This window comes from Somniosus microcephalus, chromosome 10 (genome assembly GCF_052327205.1).
Source record: "Somniosus microcephalus isolate GS21.2 chromosome 10, FLI_Smic_1.0, whole genome shotgun sequence".
Taxonomy (NCBI): domain Eukaryota; kingdom Metazoa; phylum Chordata; class Chondrichthyes; order Squaliformes; family Somniosidae; genus Somniosus; species Somniosus microcephalus.
The window spans coordinates 87,423,107-87,448,736 of record NC_140996.1 but is presented as its reverse complement, the minus strand read 5'-3'; positions in this window follow the sequence as shown (position 1 = coordinate 87,448,736).

The following is a 25,630-nucleotide window of genomic DNA, read 5'->3' as shown; positions in this document are numbered from 1 at the left end:
CTCCGACCCAGCGGATGGGGTGTTTTGAATTAAACCCTCCACCGGGATGAGCAGCCCCTGGGAGATGTCCGGGTCACATTGGGCGAGCTCATTTTCCTCGAGCTCGCCCGAACCAGACCCCAGGCCGCCCGACCCGACGAGGGGTAATGGCACCGATAAAATGTCAATAGCCGCGGGTTGTTCCGTGACCACCCCCACGGGCAGGGTCTCGTCCCCATCCCCGGGAGGCACGTGCCGGACAGACACATCTGCCTCAGCCTCCCGAGGGACAGGCGACCCCTGCCGATCGCCGGTGGTAATGACAGCGGGGGGGGGCGCAGTACCCGCGGCGGGCGACGACTCCCCCTGCTCGGAGGGACCTTCCTCCCCCCGGTCCTCCTCCTCTTCCAGGGGGTTGCGCCTTCTTTTTAGCATGGAGGGAGCGAGGGACACCTCCATGTCTGCAGAGGCCTCCTCCTCAGCTCCCTCCGGCGGAGCAGGTTTGTCGGGTTCCTCGGGCCCGAGCCCGGCCGCAGGTATTGGCGTTTCCGCTACGGCGGTTGCGGCCACAGGCTCGGGCATGAGGCCCCTCCCACTCACGTCTGCCCCGATTAACTCCGCGGGGAGCGCGGGTGTAAGGGGCTTAAAGGGCAAGGCCTGGCCATCCACGGGGGGACCCGCCCTAAGGTGTTTTGATTTTTTCCGCGCCTTCCTTCCGGCCCGACGCACTCCCTGCCCCCTGCCGGAGGCCTTGGTGGCATCGGCCTCCGACGTCGACCACGCATCAGCAGTTCCCGACGCGCGGGCAGATCCAGGGGGAGAAGCGGCGGCGGCGCCAGCCTCGGCCGCACTAGATGATCTGGCGGCCTTGGAGGCAGGGCAGTTTTTCTGAATGTGCCCCACCTCCTTGCAGGCGTAGCACCGCACGCCGTCCGACATCCAGAAGACGCGATAGGCGGTCCCCTCGTGGTGGACGACGAACGCCCCGTCGGTATCCTCCTCCCGCGCCAGCTGGATAAACAGCTGGCACCGGAAGGAGAAGACGTGGCGAAGGCTGGCTTCCCGGAAGCCGAGCGGGATGGGCGTGATCCCCGACCTCACCTCCCCAAGTTGGCATAAATGGGGGAGGAGGAGCTCACCAGGAACATAGGGCGGGACTTTCGAGATGACGGTCCTCTGCGCGGTGGCCTCGAGAGGATCCACCGGCAGGAAGGTTCCGCCCACGGTGAGCCCCTTGGCGATGGCCAGGGACACCACCCGCTCCGACCCCAGGAAGAACACAGCCTTCCCGTACATTTTTGAGGCCGCGACGATGGCTGAGGGGCCGACAACCCCAGCCATGGCTTTAACGCAGTCCTCAATGGTCATAGTGGGGTGAGTGTAGCTCTTCACCCCAAGCTTTTTTGTCAGAAGTTTAAAAGATGATGGGGCAGCAGAAGCAGCGGGAGCAGCTGTGGCTGTGGCTGCCACTCCTGCATAAGTCCTGGCTGGCCCCGCCACCGGCGAAGATGCAGTCACCATTATGGGGTGTTTTTATAAGGGCTACACTCACCCCAAGTCACAGGCCTGAAGGTGTTAATGGCCTCAGGTATTTTTTGGTCCTCTATTGAGCAGAGGGAGCTGTTTAAAATGAAGGCACACCTCTCCCCTTATTGATTGAAATTGGGAGAGGGGCCTTCTCCCTTCTGCTCAATAGGCAATTAATCAATAAAGATGAAATGAAATTGAAGTGCCTAGAGAAAGAGGCAGAGAGAGACAAAGAGAGAGAGAGAGGGGGTGTGGGAAGGAGGGAGGCCGCAAGGGCAGGGTTGCCACTCAGGATGGTGGGTGGGTGGGTGTTGGCAGGGGTGCACTCTCCGATGGAAAATTTAAAGTCTTTGATGGTGGTGGTCTTCTGGCAGGGGGAGAAGATGTCTTCACCTGGGAAAGCTGGAGATGCCCCAGGCTCAGTCCCACACCAGGTCTTAACGATGTAATAAATGAAATTGGACTTCACCTAGGCAGCTCCAGCTGTCCCAGGTCAGGCAATAGAAGGGGTGCTTATTAGTGGTGTGTGTGGCCTAGTTTTTAACAAGCGCCACACACACACACAGACACCCCTTGATGACCCGGCCTTGTTTCTTCTTTTCTCCCCCCACCTAAAATACAAAGTCTTTGGGAGAGTGCCCCAAATAACACCCACCTGTAGATGTTCAGAAAGATGTTCCCCTTCCCTCCTTCCAAACAGTTGGTTGTTTTCTGTTGATGGTGGTTTCTCTCCCCTCTCTCCCTCTCCTGAAGTGGAGGCCAATTTGGGGAGGCAGTGATAGGAAAGGCCTCTCCCCTGGTTGATGTTGTTGCTGGCCTCCTTTCTCCTTCTCCTCCTCTGTCCTCTCCCTCCAGGCACCTCTGTTGATGTGATGATGATGGTGGAGGTGGTGGTAGTGGCCTATCATTGTCCTCCTCTTCCTGGTCAGGAGACCACCACTTTCCACTCTCCACTCTCCTGGCTTGGCTGCTCCTTCTCCTCCTGCTGACTGAGGCAGCTGCACAGCCAGCAATGCTGAGAATGAGGTCTGAACAGAGGGTAACGCCAGACTGAAGTACAGAAGCCTGCTAGGGCCTTTTATACAGGGGTGGTCACTGCCGGTACTGCAGTATAAAATCAGTTCTTCTCTTAAAGATACATACACAACACTCAAGAGTAATTAGTGATTGGCAATAAATGCTGGCCTTGCCAGCGACGCCCACAACCCAGGAACGAATAAAAATAAATAAAGCAGGAACAGCTCCGAGACATTCTCAGCCTATGTTTTTTTCACCTCTCTGTTATTCTTGGCTTTTCTCTCTGAGTTTCTCCCTGTCACTCTCTCACTGGAGCTCTCTCACTTTCCTCCTTTCCCTCTGTGCTTCTCTCTCTGGTAGCTTTCCTTTGCACCCCACTTTCTCTTCCTGGTCTTCTCTGTTATTCTCTCTTTCATAGAATCATAGAAATTTACGGCACAGAAGGAGACCATGCAGCCTGTCGTGTTTGTTGGCCTCTTTTTTAAGGAGCGAGCGGGAGAGAACAATGTGGCTGCAGCTAGCATTGGAGGTCAGGGAATTGCCAGCAAAATCAGCACGTGCATATCTTTGGTTTCCGATGTATGCGTTCTTTGCATCGAGCCTTCGGATATTTGACCTGAGTTGGAGTAAACCCTGGAGGGTGGGCCATCTCTGATGCCATCTGCTTGGGGAGGATGTACCTGGAGTCAGGGTGGGGGAGAGATATTGAAAGAGGGGGTGGGGGAGATCTGTGAGTGAGTCTGTGATTTATTTTAGTGAACTTTTGAAGTGTCAGCTGTGGCTCAGTAGTAACACTCTTGCCTCTGAATCAGAATGTTGTTGGTTCAAGTCCCACTCCAGCAGATAATCCAGGCTGACACTTCTGTGCAGTACTGAGGGAATACTATACAGTTGGAGGAGCCGTCTTTCAGATGAGATGCTTAACCAAGACCCTATCTGCTCTGTCAAGTGGATGTAAAAGATTCCATGGCACTATTCAAAGAACAGTAGAGAAGTTCTCTTGGTGACCTGGCCAATATTTATCCCTCAACCAACATCACTAAAGAAAAACAGATTATCTAGTCACGTATGGGGAACCTTGCTGTGTGCAAATTGGCTGCCATGTTTCTCTACACTACACTTCAAACGTACTTCATTGGTTGCAAAGCACTTTAGGACATCCTGAGACTGTATAAATGCAAGTCTTTTCGTTTCCTGTTATGTCATAATTAATTAATAGCATTTATTTTTGAGGTGTATAAAGCGACAGATATGTGTCATGGTGGCTGTATCGCAGTATTATTTTTGCTGCAGTATGATTGGGTGAGAATCTTTTGGAGGAGAAAGTTACAGTAGTTTATGATGGTGGTTAATGAAAATGATCAACAGTCATTACAAAAAAGTTAAACACAGAGACAAATCAATGAGAAAAATTAAGATTTAAACAATGAGAAAGAAGGAGGTTCGCTACATCTGTTAGGCGATTGAGGTAGTTGTTCAGAGAGCGCTGTAACCTACATGAGCTACCTACATTAACCTGATCCTCAAAGCAGCACCTCCTCCTCTTCCAGTTTGACCTTTCCCTTCTTTGTACCATGCTGGGCCCTTCTTTAATGATACATTCACACGCTGCAAGTTTAGCATCAGACGTTAACACCTGGGGCTACATTTTGCCGGCACTCAGAGTGCGGGTTTGGAGGCGGGTCCACTGTCAAAATCACAAAGATTGACAGCAGGTCGGTATCCCGCTGTAAACCTGCCTCCTTGTCAGTTTCCCAAGTGTCGGGTCTGTCATTCCTAAACAGACCTGACACCAAGTGGCGGGTCAGCCAATTTAGATTGTTAAAAGGTTATTAAAAGGTAGTTAAGTACCATTTTCCCATGTACTTAGCATTTTACAAGTTTTTCAACGAGGTTCCCGGCGAGCGCCAATCGCGTCAGGTAAGTGTGTTCGGTTCTCAATAACTGTGAATTGCTGTGAATAGGTGAAAGCTGCAAAAGTGATCTAAAACCTACCATTTCACAGCTGTTCACTTCCCAATCATAGAAGCTGGAGCATTAATGATTCGGAACCCACTTTTGAGCTTTATGCACTTTTGAAGAGTTTGGAGTATTCTCTCTATCCATTGTCACCTCCTTGGAACAACCTATCTCAACATTGACGGATTATTTCTGTCATCTCAAGCTCACCTGCCATCTATTCCATCAGCATCGGTGCCCTTGAAAAAATCTCAGCTTGGTCCTCAGAATCCCAACACAATCTGCCCCAACAGCAGCATCACCGGCCACACCAGTAGCACCAACATCCACACCAACCTTCTCCGCAATCATCTGATGCGACACTGGACACAGGGCATCATCACCCGTGCACAATGCTGCCCGGGATGCCAGCGATGGCCTCACCATGTCCAGATTTGCTTCACTTAACACTGTACACCCTGGCTGCCACATGATGCACCAGGTTGGCACCATCCCAAACCAGCACCATAAAGCATCCTTACAATGTCCAAGCCATTTCTTTCACACTCATCACCGTGGGGGGTGGTGATGTTATGTTTCACTATTCACCACAACTCACTAAGACACTTCCAAAGGTGCACACAAATCTGTCAGCACTTTACCAGAAACTTCACATGAACATTGGCTGAAACACCAAAGTGCCTACCCTTGTGTGTTGTTAGTTGGTATGCTTGCAGTAGGATGAGGGTGAGTGTGAGGGGTGGCTAGTGAGATGGGGAAGTGATAATGTAGATAGAGAGGGGTGGGTGGAGGTGCAAGGTAAGTTGGTGTGAGTAAGGATGTGCAGTAGTCGGGTAGGGAAGGCAGAGTAATGGGGATGTGATGAGTGGCACAGCAGGAAGAGGTTGGCAGTAACGTTTTGTGATCTATTGAGATCATTGAAAGGTTTGCGCCACTGCAGCCTGGTCATCAAATGATGTCATCAGAACTGCTTCCTATTTATTATGTCCGTGTATAATTGAGACACGGACTGCAGGAGTTGGTTATAACAGGTCTTTACTGAATGGAGGGAAACTGGAACTACTATGCAAATGTTACTGCACAGGCTTATATACAGGGGTGGTCACTACTGGTACTGCAGTATACAGGGGCTGCAGAATATAGTTCCTTCTGCAAAGTACATACACTACAATTCCTCCCCTTTTAGCTAAACAGTACATAACATTCAATTAACAATGAAATAACATATTTACAATTACAGTTGCTAGATACATTAGTTGAAGTTAAGTATTTATAAGTTCAGTCTTTGAGGAGGCTTCCTGATTCTGTCTGGATAACGCCTCTTTGGGGTATCAGGTTCTTCTGGCAACGTTGAGTCGGGATCAACATCGTTGTTTGGTTCGTCTGCTTCCAATATCACCGATTCTGAGGTAGATGCAATTGGTACTTCGGTTTCATCGCCAGGTGTATCAGATCGTGGTGTGGAGTTGACGTTTCCCAGTGACTCTAGAATCTGGTCAGCATGGCGTCTTACAATGCTCTCTCCAATGTCCACGGTATACATTAGAGGTCCTTGCCGTGTACAGATCGTCCCTGGCTGCCATTTCTCTGTGCGCTAGTCCCGGGCCAAAACTGGTCGATCTATCTTAAAACTCCTGGTCGGCCTTTCATTCATATTCTGAAACTGCCTGTTCTCCACATCTCTTCTGATGATTGGCTTAACCAAATCCAAGCGGCATCGTAGTCTTCGATTGAAGAACATCATGGCTGGAGTTTGGTTGGTAACCGCATGTGTCGCATTCCAGTAGGCAAACAAGAAGTTATCCACCTTGTGCTGTAGGGGTATATCTTCATTACACATTGCCTTGATAGCCTTCTTGAATGTTTGAACGAACCTCTCGGCCAATCCATTAGTGGCCGGATGATATGGGGCGGATGTGTAATGCTTAACACCATTGTTCTTTAAGAACATCCGGAACTCTTCAGACACAAACTGTGGTCCATTGTTGGAGCAAATCTGTTCAGGCAGCCCATTCCTGGCGAATATGTTTCGTAAGACTGTGATAGTTTTTTCTGTGGTGGTTGAGGACATTTTTATTACCTCTGGCAACTTTGAATGTGCATCCACCGCAATTAAAAACATCGAGTCCATAAATGGACAAGCAAAATCAATGTGCACCCTTTGCCATGGAGATGAGGGCCACTCCCATGGATGTAGAGGGGCTTGTGGTGGGGCGTTTTGGACCTTCTGGCATCCTGTACAGCTCTTGGTCATCTCTTCGATTTCTCTATCGATTCCCGGCCACCACACAAACGCTCTGGCTAAGTTCTTCATTTTTACCCCTCCCAGATGACCCTCAAGAAGCTCATTGAGCACTCTATCCTTCAATTTGGGTGGAATTACTACTCTGGATCCACACATCAAGGTTTCTCTGCACACTGACAGCTGTTCTCTTCTCGGTGAGAATGCTGGCAGCAGTGGTTCGCCATGTGCTGGCCATCCCTTTACCGTTAAATCATAGACCCAGGAGAGTGTCGGGTCATTTCGTGTTTCCTTTTCTATGTTTGCATTCGTCACAGGGAGAAATTCGACTATGGTCGAGTGGAATATCTCCACTGGATCCACTACAAGTTCTTCTTCCACCGTCGGCAACGGTAGGCGCGACAATCCATCAGCATTCCCATGCTGTTTAGTTCCTTTGTACTCGATGTCATATTGGTGTGCCCCTAGGAAAAGGGACCACCTCTGTAGCCGTTGTGCTGTCATTATCGGTACGCCCTTCTAAGGGTTGAAAATGGAGGCGAGAGGTTGATGATCAGTAAGTAGAGTAAATTTCTGACCGTGCAGGTAGTGATTGAACTTCTTCACCCCCCACACCAGGCTGAGGGCCTCTCTGTCAATCTGGGCATAGTTACGCTCGGCTGAAGTTAACGAGCGTGACGCAAAAGCTATCGGCCTCTCTGAACCATCAAGGAATTTATGTGACAGTACCGCCCCAATGCCGTAGGGAGACGCATCACACGCCAGTCTTATCGGTAGTAATGGGTTGTAGTGAGCCAATACTTCTCTTGAAGTGATTAGGTCCTTACTCTTCCGAAAGGCCCGCTTACATTCATCGCTCAATTTCTATGCTACTCCCGTTTGCAGTAGGGCGTTCAGTGGGTGAAGAATTGTGGACAAATTCGGCAAAAACTTATGGTAGTAATTCACCAATCCGAGGTATGACCTCAGTTGCGACACATTTTCAGGCGCTGGAGCCTTAACTACCGCTTCAGTTTTGTCAGGGGACTTATGTAACCCCTCTTCATCAATCACGTGGCCACAATACGATATCTGTTTCTTAAAAAACTCGCACTTGGGGCGATTGGCCCGCAGCCCATGTTCACGTAGTCTAGTGAGCACCTGCTCTAGGTTGGCAAGGTGTTCACTGTCATCTTCACCTGTCACTAGGATGTCGTCCAAGTAACACTGAGTCCCTGGAATTCCTTGCAGGACTTGTTCCATCGCTCTTTGCCATATCGCCGGAGCTGATGCTACTCCGAATAGCAGTCGATTATACTGGTAAAGACCTTTGTGAGTGTTTATCGTGAGATACTTCCTAGAGGATTCTTCAACCTCCATCTGCAAATATGCTTGTGCTAGGTCAATTTTTGTAAAACACTTCCATCCAGATAGTGAGGCGAAGATATCTTCTATCCTTGGAAGAGGATATTGTACTGTGTGAAGGACTGGGTTCACTGTCACCTTGAAGTCCCCGCAGATGCGAACCTTCCTTGGCTCCTCAGACTTATTGTTTAACGTTTTCTTCATGACAGGAATGATGGGTGTTGCCCACTCGCTCCAGTCTACCTTAGATAACATGCCTGCATTCTCCAGATTCTCCAGCTCTGCCTCGACGGCTGGGCGAATTGCATATGGTACTGGTCTTGCTTTGAAAAACTTGGGAATTGCATTCTCTTCTATTTTTATCGAGGCGGTTACGTCTTTAAGAGTTCCCAGTTCTTGTTGAAATACCTCTTTGGCGTTAGCTAAGATTGTTGACAATCGTCCAGGAGTGACGTCGTCATCCTTTTTACCAGCCACCGTCAGTGCCTGAATGGAGTGCCAGTCTAAACTTATCTTTCTGATCCATTCATGTCCCAATAACGGTGGTCCACCATCTTGCAGTATGTACAGATACAATTTCTGTCTTTCCTTGCCGTTGTATTCGACAGGCACCCTTATTGTTCCTCTGGGGTATATTTTTTGCCCCATATACGTCTTCAAAACAATGGATGTCTCTTTCAAGGGTATGTGTGAGAATAGCCGCTCGTAGTCTCGTCGATTCATGACGGTTAGAGCTGATCCTGTATCCAATTCCATTTTGACTTGGGGCCCTGCTATCGTGCGGGTGACACAAATGGTTCGGTGATCCTCTTTTGCGATTACGTTGTGAAGTTTGAGACAGCTTAGTCTCTTATTCCCGTATTCACTATCGCTCATCTGGTCTTCGGAACTACTGTCCGTCATCTTTTGTACTTTCCTGCAAGGTTCCTTAGTAGCCTTTTTGTTGTCGTTGGTCTTTATCCCAGACCTGCAAACTCGTGCAATGTGTCCCATCTTTCCGCATTGCCTGCATATTTTGTCCTTGGACCAGCAGTCCTTCTGGTCATGGTTTGTTCTGCCGCAGCGGTAACATTTTGCAAATTCCCGTGTCATTTCGTGGGTGCCGTATTCCTGTGGCTTTTGCTGTATTTCCACAGCTCCCCTTGCTGCTGCTTCGTACGATACTGCCACGCTGAAAGCCTTATCTAGCATCAGCTCTTTCTCTGAGAGTAACCTCTTCTGGGTTCCTTCACTCAGGAGTCCACAGACAAATTTGTCCCGTAAGGTATCTGCCAGTCCTGCTCCGAACTGGCAGTGCTTTGATAGCTTGCTTAGTTCCGTAAGGTAATCAGCATTGCTCTCATCTTTATGGTGATTTCTCCTGTAGAATTTAAATCTTTCTGCTATCAGCAGCGGTGTAGGATTTAGGTGTTCCTGTAGGATAGCAACAATTTCGTTAAAACTCTTCACCTTCGGTTTGGCTGGAGTAATCAGGTCCCGCAATAGGCTGTACGTTCTTGCGCCCATTAAGTTTAGCAGTACCGATGCCTTTTTCTCATCGGCTACTTCGTTTGCCTCGCAATATACCTCGACTCTTTCCACATACGTGGTCCAGTCTTCTATTGCATTATCGAAGGCAGTGATATTGCCAGTCTTCGGCATCTTGGAAATCTAAGATGGCGCCTCCCGCACTTTGCCTTCTTCCCCGATTTAACAAAATGGCGCCTCCAGTGCTTTGCCTTCTTCCCCGCTGGATTAAGATAGCGCCTCCCGTGCTTTCTGTCTTCTCCGCTGTTGCTAGTGCTGTTGCTGGCGTTTTATGCCTTGATGGCAATGCCCTATGGTCTTCGCGCACTTCCCCCTGCGCTGCTGCTAATGCCGCTCTCCACGGTTCCCGTGGCAAACTGCAGCTCCTCGCGGCTTTCTGCGCGTTTAATTTTTATTATTTCCCCGTCGTCGGAACAACCCTGCGGACTCTTGCCTCCCTCTTCTCGGGTCTGTGCGCTGCCCGGCTGCGTAGCACCGGCCGCGCCCTGTGTGCTCCACCCTCTCTCTCTCTCTCTCTCTCCTCTTCCCGACAAGACTGCTCGGCCCCGTTGCAAAGCCACCCGCTCAAGCTCTGGACCGCCACAGCCCAGGAAGGATCAGTGTACTACCTGCCACCAGCCCGATTAGCTGAAGCACCTTCGACAGGATAACCAAGCCCCGCTCTCGACAGCCTCTCCTGCAATTCTTCAACTCCGCTGACTCAGAGGCGGATGCCCACGGTCGACGCCCATTTCTCCTGTTTCTTTCTTCCTTCTGGCCTCGACCTCTGATAACTTCGCTTCAGGGATGGATCCCCATGAGGTGGTGCAGACTGTAGGTAAGTTCGTATCTGCTCATCGCCAGTATTATGTCCGTGCATAATTGAGACACGGACTGCAGGAGTTGGTTATAACAGGTCTTTACTGAATGGAGGCAACCTGGAACTACTATGCAAATGTTACTACACAGGCTTATATACAGGGGTGGTCACTACTGGTACTGCAGTATACAGGGGCTGCAGAATATAGTTCCTTCTGCAACGTACATACACTATTCATTGGCCAAGAACCTTGAAGGGCGGACTTAAGAAGCCCTATTAACATAAAATCTTGTTAGAGGCCAGGATCGAGACAGATGCGAGGTCCCCACTCGCCATGGATGTCACCTGCCACCGCTGAGGTTCGAAAAATCCAGCCCCTGGCGTGTGAATCGGATGTGATAATCCAAATTGATTCCAAGACAAAGTGGAATGAAACTCTATCCTCCAGGAAGCCTCACTTTGCTTCATCCCAGTGTCAGATTAGGCCCCGATTCAGGATTCAGGCTGCATTGATACTGTACTGAAGAATTTCACACAGACACACAGAATCCCCACAGTGCAGATAGAGGCCATTTCGGCCCATCGAGCCTGCACCGACATATATCCCACCCTATCCCCGTAACCCCACGTATTTAATCCCCTAACACTAAGGGTCAATTTATCATAGCCAAATCAACCTAACCCACACATTTTTGGACTGTGGGAGGAAACCGGAGCACCCGGAGGAAACCCACGCAGACACAGGGAGAATGTGCAAACTCCACACAGACAGTCGCCCGAGTCCGGATTTGAACCCGGGTCCCTGGCGCTGTGAGGCAACAGTGCTAACCACTATGCCACCGTGCCCCCCTGGGTCCTGGGTCTGCATTAGATCACTTGGCTACAGAGAAAATTGGAAATTCAGGCTGGTGAAATGTATGACTGTAAAAGAACCTGCCTGATTTTCCTTCCATTGATTTAAATCTCTGCTTATAACTGGAGCGTTGGTGTGAAATAAACATGCTTCTCACTGACTCTACAGATGTAGTGTAAATCAGTCTGAGTAATGCTGACAATTTAAAGCTAACTTACACCAGGGACAGTTATCCTGTAGAATTAAACATTTGGCTAAGTCTCCCTAAACTATTTTTGCTTCATAGTATCAGAAAAATGACATTTCCATCTTGAGCTGGATTCAAACCCAGTCCCCAGAGCTGAGGAGAATTTCTATAACCTACTGTCCCATGTAGTTGAAAACAGAATGAATTCTTCCCCTCCACAAACCAGTGTATTCGAGACTGGACATATACCTTTTCATTAACTAACATTGACCCTTGGACATCATCTGCATTAAACTACCAAAGATAAAATGAGTACAGTATAAAATACATACTGGCCTTGAGCTGCCATTTGGTTGCGTTGGTTTTGTCGGCGCAATTCGTCTGAAATTGGCGTGACCGATGCAAAAGATCGCAGAATTTTAAGCGCAAATTGCATTCAGCGCAACTCGAGTCCCCATGATCTTTTGTGCTGGTTTAAAGAACATCGCGCTGGAAGCAGACTCCACCCATAAAACTGGCCACCCCCCCAGATCGAATGAATCACCATTGGGAGTTTTCGCTACTTGCGTTCATTTGCAGACCTTTGAGGAAATTCAGTTGGTTCTTTTGGGCGCCAGGACACAAATAGGAACGTTTTAAAAGCTTTTGATATATCATTTTATTTAAATTTACGATGAAACTGACTACTGTACCCCAATGTAACTAAAAAATAGTCATTTCAATAATTAAAATCAGGTTATTTACAGGTGATAGATTGACTCTGATATTAAAAATGGTTATTTGTTTTGTTGTAAACCCATTTTCAGCTGTTTCAATGAAACTGCACCAGATTACCATTCTTAAATATATCAAGGAATATTTTTAAAGCAAATTTTTTTTTCTAATTATGTTTTAAAATACTGCCTGATTGCGCTGGTCATGGCAGATTTAATGTTCGGTGATATGCAAATATTCTAGCGAGAATGAGGAACTGAAAGATATTAATATTAGTAAAAAAGTAGTACTGGAGAAATTAATGGGACTGAAAGCTGCTAAATCCCCTGGACCTGATGGCCTACATCCTAGGGTTTTGAAAGAGGTGGCTATAGAGATAGTGGATGCATTGGTTGTCATTTTCAAAAATTCCATAGATTCTATAACAGTTCCCACAGATTGGAAGGTAGCAAATATAACCCCACTATTTAAGAAAGGAGGGAGAGAGAAAATGGGAAACGACAGACCAGTTAGCCTGACATCAGTTGTAGGGAAAATGCTAGAATCTATTATTAAGGATGTGGTAACAGGGCACTTAGAAAATAATAATAGGATTGGGCAGAGTCAACATGGATTTATGAAAGGGAAATCGTGTTTGACAAATCAGTTAGAATTTTTTGAGGTTGTAACTAGCAGAATAGATAAGGGGGAACCAGTGGATGTGGTGTATTTGGATTTTCAGAAGGCATTCGATAAGGTGCCACACAAGAGGTTATTAAACAAAATTAGGGCTCATGGGATTGGGGGTAATATACTAGCATGGATTGAGGATTGGTTAACGGACAGAAAACAGAGAGTAGGAATAAACAGGTCATTTTTGGGTTGGCAGGCTGTAACAAGTGGGGTACCACAAGATCAGTGCTTGGGCCTCAGCTATTCACAATCTACATTAATGATTTGGATGAGGGGACCAAATGTAATATATCCAAGTTTGCTGATGATACAAAGCTGGGTGAGAATGTATCTTGTGAGGAGGATGACAGGAGGCTTCAAGGGGATATAGACAGGCTAAGTGAGTGGGCAAGAACATGGAAAATTGAATATAATGTGGAGAAATGTGAAGTTATCCACTTTGGTCGGAAAAATAGAAAAGCAGAGTATTTTTTAAATGGTGAGAGATTGGAAAATGTTGGTGTTCAGAGGGACCTGTGTGTCCTTGTACACGAATCACTGAAAGTTAGCATGCAAGTACAGCAAGCAATTAGGAAAGCAAATAGTATGTTGGCCTTTATTTCAAGAGGAATTGAGTATAAGAGTAAAGACGTCTTACTGCAATTATATAGAGCCCTGGTGAGACCACACCTGGAGTGGAACCAAGGACTTGACAGGGTAGATGCAGGGAAGATGTTTCCTCTGGTTGAGGAGTTTAGTACCAGGGGTCACAGTCTCAGAATAAGGGGTCGGCCATTTAGGACTGAGATGAGGAGAAATTTCTTCACTCAGAGGGTGGTGAATCTTTGGAATTCTCTACCCCAGAGGGCTGTGGAGACTCAGTTGTTGAGTATATTCAAGATAGAGAGTGATAGATTTTTGAATATTAAGGGAATCAAGGGATATGGGGATAGTGCAGGAAAGTGGAGATGAGGTAGAAGATCAGCCATGATCTTATTGAATGGTGGAGCAGGCTCGAAGGGCCAAATGGCCTACTCCTGCTCCTATTTCTTATGTTCTTATGTTTGAGTGGAAACTTAAGAGAAATAAACACTTTTCAAACATAGGACAATTTTGGCTGCAATTTGCCCCAGTTTCTTCGATTGTCCCTTAAGCGGAAACTCTATCCCACTGTGTGTATATAATAGCATCAATTCACGAATTCTGTGCTCACAACAGGGAGCTGTGTTTGAAAGATGCGTAGGTTGGTGAATCTTCGCTACATTGCTCACCCAGTGAAGAACTGCAATCACTTCAAGCATAGCTTTCTGGTGTGTTGTGTGTCTGTTGCAATTATAGTGGCCTAGAAATCGGATCGCTCTGCTCCCATTATACAGGTGTAAAACTGGCGTCTAAGATTCCAATATGACGGGCTGTGCGAGCATGCTCATTCTGTACTGGAAATGCGCAGCCTGCCATTTTGGTTAGGTTTCCTCCATAGGCATCCACGGCACTCACCTGGAACTAGAATTAAGGACTTTGTATATCAGGGGCCTAATGATTGCTTAAGGCCCCCTTTGCGAAATTCAATTGCAGTTTATCACAGCATGCACCGTGCTGCCATCAGCTTCTTTAGGCATTTAGCAGCCAAGTCAGTGGGCCTAAAAAGGACTACTGGAGGGTGCCGCCCGAAAGGTAAGTTTTAAGTTTTTTTTTGCACCTTATTTCGGTAACTCCTGTTCCTCCCTGCTCCACATTAAATCTGCAGTCCACTGCCGGCCACCACTTGTCCATCTCCCGATTACTTCCCCCTTCAGTATTCTGCTGAGGACCTCAGCTGACTCACTAGCTGGTGAGCTCGCTGCTCCCAGGTGTCCAGCGAGCAGCCTGTGGGGCCACAACTGGTGCCCGCAGCTCGCTGGTAATGGCCAAATAAAGCCGATGGACCAATCTGCCCCAGGCCTTCCCGCCGGCCTCATTAGACGTATGCTGCAGGCTCAGCAATCGGATTCGCTCCCCGATCCAGGCACAATCCAATTTCTAGGCCTGTGAATGTAGTGTCTGCCATGAATAAAATGTCTGTTGGGAGCAGCTGACAATTTTCTCCTTTCTCTTTGTTTATATGAATTGTTTCTGCTCATTGATTAAGTTGGTTCCTGGAATCCAGCTACTGTAGTCGCCCTGTATCAATATGTTTTTCAAGTAAATTATTCACCAAAGTGGCTGCCGTAATTCATTCTCAAGTTTCTGTTTTGAAAGTTAATGCTTACAGCAAGCAATAGATATCTACATTAAAATCAATAGCAGATAACAAGAACATCTAATTTTTACCATTTTCATTCAACCAAGGTCAGACTTTTGTCTGTGTCTCCTTCCTACAGGTCAATACTGACGACTCACTTGCAACCAGTCGGATGGAGTTTTGCCCTCAGCTGAAGTCGCATTGATCAGTATTGTTTCAACCTATATTTGGACCTCTGATCATTCAACCATAAATAGTAAAACATTCCTAATACTGATAGCATGATGTAATAAACAGTTAGAATGTTTAAAAAATGATTAAATAAAGAAAAATAATTTTCTGGTGATAGCAACTTGATCTTAAAAAGAATCAGTGATGCTCCAAGATTTTAATGGATATCAGTTCCCTGGCTGTAAAACCTTTTTAAAAGATAGACAGTATACTACAGATAGAGATCATTTCTGATATTTTTTTCTGATAATGAAACCAGTGCTGCACGACATTCATGAATTTGAATATTAACTATTGGGAAGGATGGCTGCATTCGGAGTAACCCTGCACATGAATTGATTGGTAAAAGAATGTATCTGAGCCTGCTGTTTCATTGAAATCTGCCAAGGAGTTTACCAGTGATTGGGGGACCAATAAGGACAACAAAGATTGTAATATTAATTGTTTTTATTATTGTTTGAATTGGTACATGAAGGAATGTGATGAGCAGCAGTCTGATGTGATAAATTCCCCACTAGTGGGACTAACAAAATAGTACACTAGTCACAAAGTCACGTGTAAGTTACAGTCAAGCTCACGAGTGTTGATATTTGTCAGATCACATTCCTGGCCAAGACACATTCTATTAATTACACCTATCTATTCCCAATGGAAACAAAAATGAATTCATTGATGACTCTTTCACATCAGTAGAAACACAACATATTTCTCTCTACCAGAAGCATAAGCCCAGATATCTTTAACAGATTAATGCCACGACTAAAGTAGCAGAGAGATAGATTTTAGGTGGACATGTTCAGTGTTCGTACAGTAGGGTTCCATGCTGTAAATTCAAGGCCTTTGGCTATTTCCCCACATAAGTGTTGTAGACAGAGGATGTGATATTGATCCAATAGGTATATTTGTGTTTTGTGTGTGTTTGTGTGTTTGTGTGTGTGTGTGTGTGTAATAAATTTTGACTGATAAAAATGTCAAAGTAAATGACAGGTGGACCGAACATGATTTGACAACTGGCAATGTCCAATTTTCACAGAAAACTCACTGCCTAGAAATGACTGTTGCTGATTTTTGCAACCAAACATTTGATGTGTTTATATAACACTCCTTTGTTCATTTTAGCAGAGGTTTTAATCCATTAAAAATACACAGGCTGACAGTTGTATAAAAATAGCAGACCAAGAAATATCATTGAAACTCACTGATATCATCAACAGTCATTCTCGGCTTATGTCCTTACAAAGCAGAGTTAAAGAATCTGTTGAAAACAGCCTGAATGGAAATCTTTATGGTGTATTGTAATGCCTATTTATGGAACAAAAACATTTTGGTGGAATGTATTACTAATGAATGTTGTCTCTCAGGCTGATAATGAAGTAAATTACATATTTTTGTAGTTCTATACTAATATTTCATTTAAATTGGCTTATATCAAGGCCAGATATGATGTATAATGAATATATTCACAATTAAAACTATTTAGAAATATTCACAAATATTCTGGTCATCTTCACTGACCTCACCACAACAAAGAACACTAGGAGAACTTGCTTGCTCTTTTTTGAATATTGCTGAGGAATCTTTTATGTCCACCTGAAAGGGTAGACAGGGCCGCAGTTTAATGTCTCATCCAAAGAGACGTAGGCCTAGAAATTCAGAAGCACCCACTTTTGGGTGCCTTACCTGCAGAGTGCTAATAGCCCACGCTCAAATGGGGAGGTCCGAGGAGCCCGGGATTTTGGGCCTTGGACCTCATTATAATGTAGATGGCGCTGCGGTAGGAACCCACACAGGTTAGTGCTCCAATTTCCAGGGATAAGTGCGTAAACAGCGTACTTTAACACACAAACTGGGTAAATCAGGTTTACAAATTTATTATGGCTACCCGAGAATTAAAAGTCTGTCTCATTGGGGTGAGTAAGAGGGACGGAATTGTTTTTCCCTTTTATTTCTATGTACTTATTGTAGGGGTGGCGTGTGCCCAGTCAGCTCTGCCCCTGACTGTCTCTGAGCAGTTTGAATTGCTCCCACACCCCTGGGTTCTAGACACCAGACTTAGGTACAGGCGGCGATACAGAAAATCGAGTAGACAAGTGGTTTGGTGCAAGGAAACTGCAATTTTTATTAAAGGCACAATAAAACACAATCTTACTGAGAATTACTGAAATAATTACAGGCATAAACAATTACACTTATATGGGAATGGGGAACACACGGCACATCGAGGGAAACAAATACATTAAAAATCCCCTTATCCTTATCCCACCCCCAATACCTAACTAGATTAAGCTACGAGGGGCCAGGAATTCATGCTCATCAATTCAAAACCTGTTGCTTTAACTGGTTGTGGGTTTTGAGGTTCACTCTTGTTGTCCTTTGGTGTTCATCGTTGCCACGTGGTCACAGGGCGCGGCGATGGAGTTGTTTGTGCGAAGCACCCTCCCTTTTCCTTCGTTAACGTCTTCGTTGAGTACTTTGTCGCGATGGGTCTTCTTCTTCGGGTGGTCGCCGACGGTATTGCTGCGGTTGGGGCTCGGTTGGCGGTTTTTACCGTTCATGTGATTTTTCTACCCAAGCTTCGAACGGCAGTTTATTCTTAATTGGGCTTTACTGTCCAAGCATCAAATGCCGGCTTATAACTAGGCCGTTTGTCTTGATTTTACTGTCCATGCATCAAACGCCAACTTATTCATCAAACGCCAGCTTATAACTAGGCCGTTTGTTCCCCAACGCGTCTTTCTGCTGCCCTTCTCTTCCTTTAGCGGTTTTTACCATTTTTCTCATCTCGTCTCGTCTGTTCATAGCCCCGTATGTCCTGTGCATTTTCAATTCGGGTCTCGTTCTTCTCCCGCGTTTGGGCCCCGGTGTAGTAATGGGCGTCCTTGGTGTTGAGCGGCGTGGGGAGGGAGAAGAGGGCCCGCCACGAGGCACGAAGTGAGAGTGAGAGGCAGGAGGCCAGAGCAAGAGGCAAGCAACAAGCGATAAGAGGCCGATCACTACCGGTGGGCCTACAATTATACCCAATTCTTCACCCCTTATCTGCGCACCAAATCAGGTCAGTCCTTTGTCTAACTTTTGCCGGGCTCGTTTAAAATGATTACAGTCATTTACTTTAACGACTTCTGGGGCGGTTGTCTCCTTGTATAATGGCTTCGATATGCTGGCTGTTTGTTATTTATGAAACTTAATCATCTTTCCTGGCTTGGCAGCTACCTGTGAGCTGTTACCGATTATTTATGCGAAGAGTTGATGGCCTTCAGATTAGGCCCATCCTGACTTGATCTGTTCCAAGGTGAAGAATGCATATTCTGTGTTTACCTAGCTGTCTGGCTTTACAAAGTCTTTTTCACAGATTCCTGCATGTTAGGTTTCATTTCAGGGCCTGCCTTTTTGCAGGGCCTTGCTTTTAAAATCCTGTCGGTTTTGGTCACGAGGTCTCAGAAGCCATTTTGGGTACCCTTTTTAATAACTTGTCCATACAGGGTCCCTTTATCCATAACTTTTGGGGAATGTGGGAAATTTGAGAACCCTACACTTATACAGATAGTTTCTAGCTGCTGGGACTCATCTGGCAATGGGTATAATTACAGCATCTCCATTGCTATTTTCTGCTGTCGCAATGATCTCTGCCATTCCTTATTGTGCTTTGAATTTATCCTAGCCCATATTTCTTTGAGACGGTCTCTTCTCAAGTTTCAAACATTGAAGTTGGCCGCATCCTGAAGTTTGCAATTGGAGCATCAACTCGAGGTCATTTTTTTAGGAATGTTGAGAACCTTCAAGGAGACATTCCACAGTTTCTCCAGCCTCCAGTCTGAAAATAGAGTGATTGGATTGGAACATGGGGGGTCTGGAGGAGGAACGGATGGGCCTCGGAGTCCGTGATTGGCGTGCTCTCGATGGTTGGGTAGAAAGATCCCATCTCCAAGATTGGGAGTGGTTAGGAGGTTGGGGCCGGGGGGAGATTGGGGGGCCTGGAAGTCTGAGTCGGGAGTGAGGTTGGAGATCTCGGGACCAGGACCGGGACCAGCAGTGATTATGGTAAGTATTTACCACTTTTTACTTAGGTGGTGTTTAGCGTTGGTTTTTCCGGAGGCAATCAGCATTAGCGCTGGCTGCTTCAGACACAAACCAAAGTTGCAGCAGGGTTCAGAAGTGGGGTTTAGGCCCCAAATAGACTAACGCTTGCTTCAGACATGGGTAAAGGATACTGCTTGTTTGGCCTTTACCAAGTTGGTATCCGGCACGGCCCACACCAGAATTGGGCACACATGCCGTGGATGCCATTTTGGACAACAAATGGCACCCATAGTGACGAAAAAATGGGTGCTACGGAGCCGAATTTCTAGCTCTATTCTATTTATGAGCATCTGTAGCAAGTTTAATATTTGTTGAGGTTTTTCTGCCCAGGAAATGGTTGCTTTGCAGATTTAGAATGATTTAGGATTTTTGTGATAAAACCATACAAGTGGAAATATAATTCCCCCTCTTCACTGTTACTTTCTTAAAGGAGATTAATAGGAACCTGGGAATAAAGGACAACTATCTAATCCAGTACTTCAGATAAACTCAGATACAGTGAGAGCAAAGTTAGAGGACAAAATATTGGATAGCACCCCAAAACAGACGCGGCAATCGTGATCGCCCCGCGCCCATTGAAAGGAATGTAGGCAGCACGTGACCTTCATGCTGCCTGCTAATTAGAGTGATTGCAGTGTTCAGCCCAGCACTGAATGATGTGCTGAGTGGCTGAACGCTCAGCACGGGCTCCAAGTTCATGTGAGGCTAGCACCAATGAAAGCTAGCTTCTACTTCTTAAAGGCAGTCTGCATCTCTTAAAGGGGAGGTGCATTCTGCCTGCAACAGCTCATGCAACTGGCTGAGAGAGACAGTACAAATGTCACAACTGGGGATAGAGCATGCACCAAGGTTCTTTGATGCAGATCTCAAGGACTTGGTGCAGGAGGTGGAAAGGAGGAGCAAGGTCTTATTTCCACAGGGGGCCAGGAGGCCCACCAAGCAAACTCTAATCCAGTACTTCAAATACAGTAAGAGCAAAGTTAGAGGGCTAAATATTGAATAACAATGGGAGCAGATAGCCATAGCTTTCAATTACTGCAGTGTCACCCGAAGGAGCTGGCTGCAGTGCAAAAAGAAGTTTAATGACTTCAGTCGAGTGGTCAAGGTCAGTGAATTAATCTTCAAATGCCACATCCCACCATCTGCACCAATAGCCTCATACATGGCTCAATGCATGTCACCCCAATCACTCACCTGCCAACAATCTCTATCAAACACAACTCATACCTCACATTCATAGCTTCATTTCACCCTCACACACTTACCACTTTTGCAAGACTCACACCCACATATTACAGCTTGCACACACTGTCAACTATTTAACCACGACAGGCAGATCACCCAAACACACTGCACCACACCCACTAACACACTTCGCCCAAACACATTGCACCACACCCACTAACACACTTCACCCAAACACATTGCACCACACCCACTAACACACTTCACCCAAACACATTGCACCACACCCACTAACACACTTCACCAAAACACACTGCACCACACCCACTAACACACTTCACCCAAACACACTGCACCACACCCACTAACACACTTCACCCAAACACATTGCACTACACCCACTAACACACTTCACCCAAACACACTGCACCACACCCACTAACACACTTCACCCAAACACATTGCACCACACCCACTAACACACTTCACTCAAACACATTGCACCACACCCACTAACACACTTCACCCAAACACATTGCACCACACCCACTAACACACTTCACCCAAACACATTGCACCACACCCACTAACACACTTCACTCAAACACATTGCACCACACCCACTAACACACTTCACCCAAACACACTGCACCACACCCACTAACACACTTCACCAAAACACATTGCACCACACCCACTAACACACTTCACTCAAACACACTGCACCACACTCACTAACACACTTCACCCAAACACACTGCACCACACCCACTAACACACTTCACCCAAACACATTGCACCACACCCACTAACACACTTCACCCAAACACACTGCACCACACCCACTAACACACTTCACCCAAACACATTGCACCACACCCACAAACACACTTCACCAAAACACATTGCGCCACACCCACTAACACACTTCACTGAAACACATTGCAGCACACTCACTAACACACTTCACTCAAACACATTGCACCACACCCACTAACACACTTCACTCAAACACACTGCACCACACCCACTAACACCCTTCACCCAAACACATTGCACCACACCCACTAACACACTTCACCCAAACACATTGCACCACACCCACTAACAGTCTTCACCCAAACACATTGCACCACACCCACTAACACACTTCACTCAAACACACTGCACCACACCCACTAACACCCTTCACCCAAACACATTGCACCACACCCACTAACACACTTCCCTTTTGTTAGATCCGTGGTTCAGTGGATAAATAATTACACGGATGCTGTACATAAACAAATAACAGGTCTTTACTGGAGGAGGGTGATCTCTAGACTGGGGTACAGAGGCATGCGCACAGCTTATATACTGGTGTGGTCACTGCCGGTACTACAGTATACAGGAGCTGTAAACAGTAGTTCTGACTTAAAGCACATACACTACAATTCCTCCCTTTTTAGATTAATAATACCCCCTTAATATTCATATAACAATTACATTTTTACATGTACATTCAATAACAAAAGTCCATTTATAGATTCAGTCTTTGGGGCGGCTTCCTGACCCTTTCGGGATAGCGCCTTTCCGGTGGTTCTTGTTCTTGGTGCAGAGGCGATTCTGACCCCTTTTCATCGGTAGTTCATCGGGTTCCACTGCTACTGGGTCTGAAGTAGATGGTACTGGTATGTCGGGTTCATCCCCAGGTGCTCGAGACATGGGGTTGACGCCTTCCTGTGACGCTAAGATCTGATCGACATGGCGTCTCACAATGTTCTCCCCAACATCCACTGTGCACATTAATGGCCCCTGCCTTGTACATATCGTTCCGGGTTGCCACTTCGCTGTTCGATAGTCATGGGCCAAGACTGGTTGCCTTATATTGAAGCGCCTTGTCGGCTTCTCGTTGATGTGCTGGAATTGTTTGTCCTCAACATTTCTTCGCACATTTGGTCTGAGCAAGTCCAGATGAGATCTCAACCTTCGGTTAAATAATATCATGGCTGGGGTCTGGTTGGTAACTGCATGTGTCGCGTTTCGGTAGGCTAATAAGAAATTGTCCATCTTATGCTGTAGTGGAATTTCATCGTCGCACATGGCCTTTATCACCTTCTTAAAGGTTTGTACGAACCTCTCAGCCAATCCATTGGTGGCTGGATGATACGGGGCGGATGTGTAATGCCTTACCCCATTCCTTTTCATGAATTTTTGGAACTCGTCGGACACAAACTGTGGTCCATTATCAGAGCAGATCTGCTCTGGCAAACCGTTTCTGACAAATATGGTCCGTAGGACTGCAATCGTTTTCTCTGTAGTGGTTGAAGACATCTTTATCACCTCAGGCCACTTTGAATGAGCATCCACTGCTATTAAGAACATTGAGTCCATGAATGGACCGGCGAAATCAATGTGCACCCATTGCCATGGAGAGGAGGGCCACTCCCATGGGTGTAGAGGGGCATGTGGTGGTGCATTTTGGACCTTCTGGCATCCTAAGCAGCTCTTAGTTAGGTCTTCGATTGGTTGATAGATTCCCGGCCACCACACGTAAGCCCTAGCAAGGCTTTTCTTTTTCGCTCCCCCCAGATGACCTTCATGTAGCTCCTTTAGCACTCTCTCCCTTAACTTGGGTGGAATCACCACTCTGGATCCACACATCACTGTCCCCTGGCATACTGACAGCTGTTCTCTTCTGGATGAGAATGCTGGCAACAGTGAGTCGCCGTGTGTTGGCCATCCCCTCACCGTCAATTCATATACCCGTGACAGCATCGGATCATTGCAGGTCTCCTTCTCTATATCCGCGTTTGTTACTGGCAATCGTTCAATTATCGACGAATAAAATATCTCGATAGGGTCCACTGCTGGTGCTTCCTCCACCGTAGGCAGTGGCAGGCGCAATAGCCCATCAGCGTTCCCATGCTGTTTCATGCCTTTATATTCTATTTCATATTGATTCGCTCCTAGAAACAGGGACCATCTTTGTAACCGCTGTGCAGACATTACTGGCACGCCCTTCTTAGGATTAAAGATGGAGACAAGTGGCTGGTGGTCAGTCAGCAAGGTGAACTTCTGTCCATGCAGATAGTCGTTGAATTTTTTTACTCCCCATACTAGGCTGAGGGCCTCCCTGTCAATCTGGGCGTAGTTGCGCTCGGCTGAGGTTAGTGACCGAGACGCAAAGGCTACTGGCCTCTCCAACCCGTCTGGGAATTTGTGCGACAGCACCGCTCCAATGCCGTAGGGTGATGCATCACATGCCAAACGAATTGGTAGTGCTGGATTGAAATGGGCCAACACCTCTTTTGATGTGATCAATTCTTTACACTTCTGGAAAGCTCGTCCACGTTCATCATCCCACTTCCATGGTACCCCTGTTTGCAGTAGGGTGTTCAGCGGGTGCAATACCGTAGACAAATTTGGTAAGAACTTGTGGTAATAGTTTACCAGCCCGAGGAACGACCTCAGTTGTGACACATTTTCCGGTGCTGGAGCCTTAACTACTGCCTCAATCTTGTCAGGGGACTTATGTAACCCCTCTTCATCGATGACGTGGCCGCAATACGAGTTCTGTTTCTGGAAAAACTCGCACTTGTGGCGATTAGCTCGTAGCCCATATTCCTCTAATCTGGCGAGCACCTTCTCCAAGTTAGCGAGGTGATCACCGTCATTTTCACCCATGACCAAGATGTCGTCCAAGTAACACTGGGTCCCTGGAATCCCTTGCAGGACCTAATCCATCGCCCTTTGCCAGATAGCTGGAGCCGAGGCTACTCCAAACATCAGCTGGTTGTATTGATAGAGACCTTTATGGGTGTTGATCGTAAGGTAATGTTTCAAAGCTTCTTCTACCTCCATTTGCAAGTACGCCTGGGCTAGATCAATTTTGGTGAAGCGTTTACCACCAGATAGCGAGGCGAAAATATCCTCAATTCGTGGAAGCGGATATTGCACCGTGTGAAGGACTGGGTTCACTGTCACCTTAAAATCCCCACAGATGCGGACCTTCTTTGGTTCCCCAGGCGTATTACTCAACGACCACTTCATTACAGGAACGATGGGTGTAGCCCACTCGCTCCAGTCCACTTTGGACAGTACTCCTGAATGTTCCAACCCTTCCAGCTCTGCTTCAACCGCTGGTCTGATCGCACAAGGCACTGGTCTGGCCTTCAGAAACTTTGGGCTTGCATTTTCCTCTATTTTAATTGTTGCTGTTATTCCTTTTAGTGTTCCTAGTCCCTCCTGGAACACTTATTTTGCATCAGTTAGCATTTTTGACAGTCGTCCAGGTGTGACGTCGTCATCCTTTTTGGCCTCCACCTTCAGTGCCTTTATGGAATGCCAATCTAAATGTATCTTCCAGATCCATTCACGTCCTAGCAGTGGTGGTCCTCCATTTGGCAATACATATAATATCCATTTTAGGTATTTCCTGACCTTTATATGTCACTTTCACCCTTATTTTTCCTTTGGGGTAGACTTTTTGCCCCGTATACATCTTCAAGACAATCTCTGTAGCTTTCAAGGGTATGTGTGAAAATAGCCGCTTGTAGTCTCTTTGATTTATGACTGTTAGAACTGACCCTGTGTCCAATTCCATTTCCACTTGGACTCCGTCTATCTTGAGTGTAACCCAGATAGTCTGGTGATCCTCCATTTCGGTTACATTATGTAGTTTCAGACAACCCAGCTCCTTGCTTCCGGAGTCTGTGTCACTTTTCTGTTCGTCTGAACCACTGTCCATCACCTGGTGTACCTTTTTGTACTTCTCCTGTGGAGATTTCTTACTGTTGGTTTTCTTCCCAGACCTGCAGAGTCTTGCTATGTGTCCTGCTTTCCCACACTGTCTGCACACTTGGTCCTTGAACCAACAATCTTTCTGGTCATGTGTTGTTCTGCCGCAGCGATAGCACTTCCCTGTTCCATAGGTCATTTCGTTGGTGCCATATTCTTGCGGTCTCCGTTGTATCTCTGCAGCGCCCCTTGCGGCTGCTTCGTGTGATACTGCCATATTGAATGCTTTATCCAGCGTAAGGTCCTATTCTGATAGAAGCCGTTTTTGGGTTCCTTCACTTTGTAGCCCACACACAAACTTGTCCCTTAACGTGTCTGCTAGTCCCGCTCCAAACTGG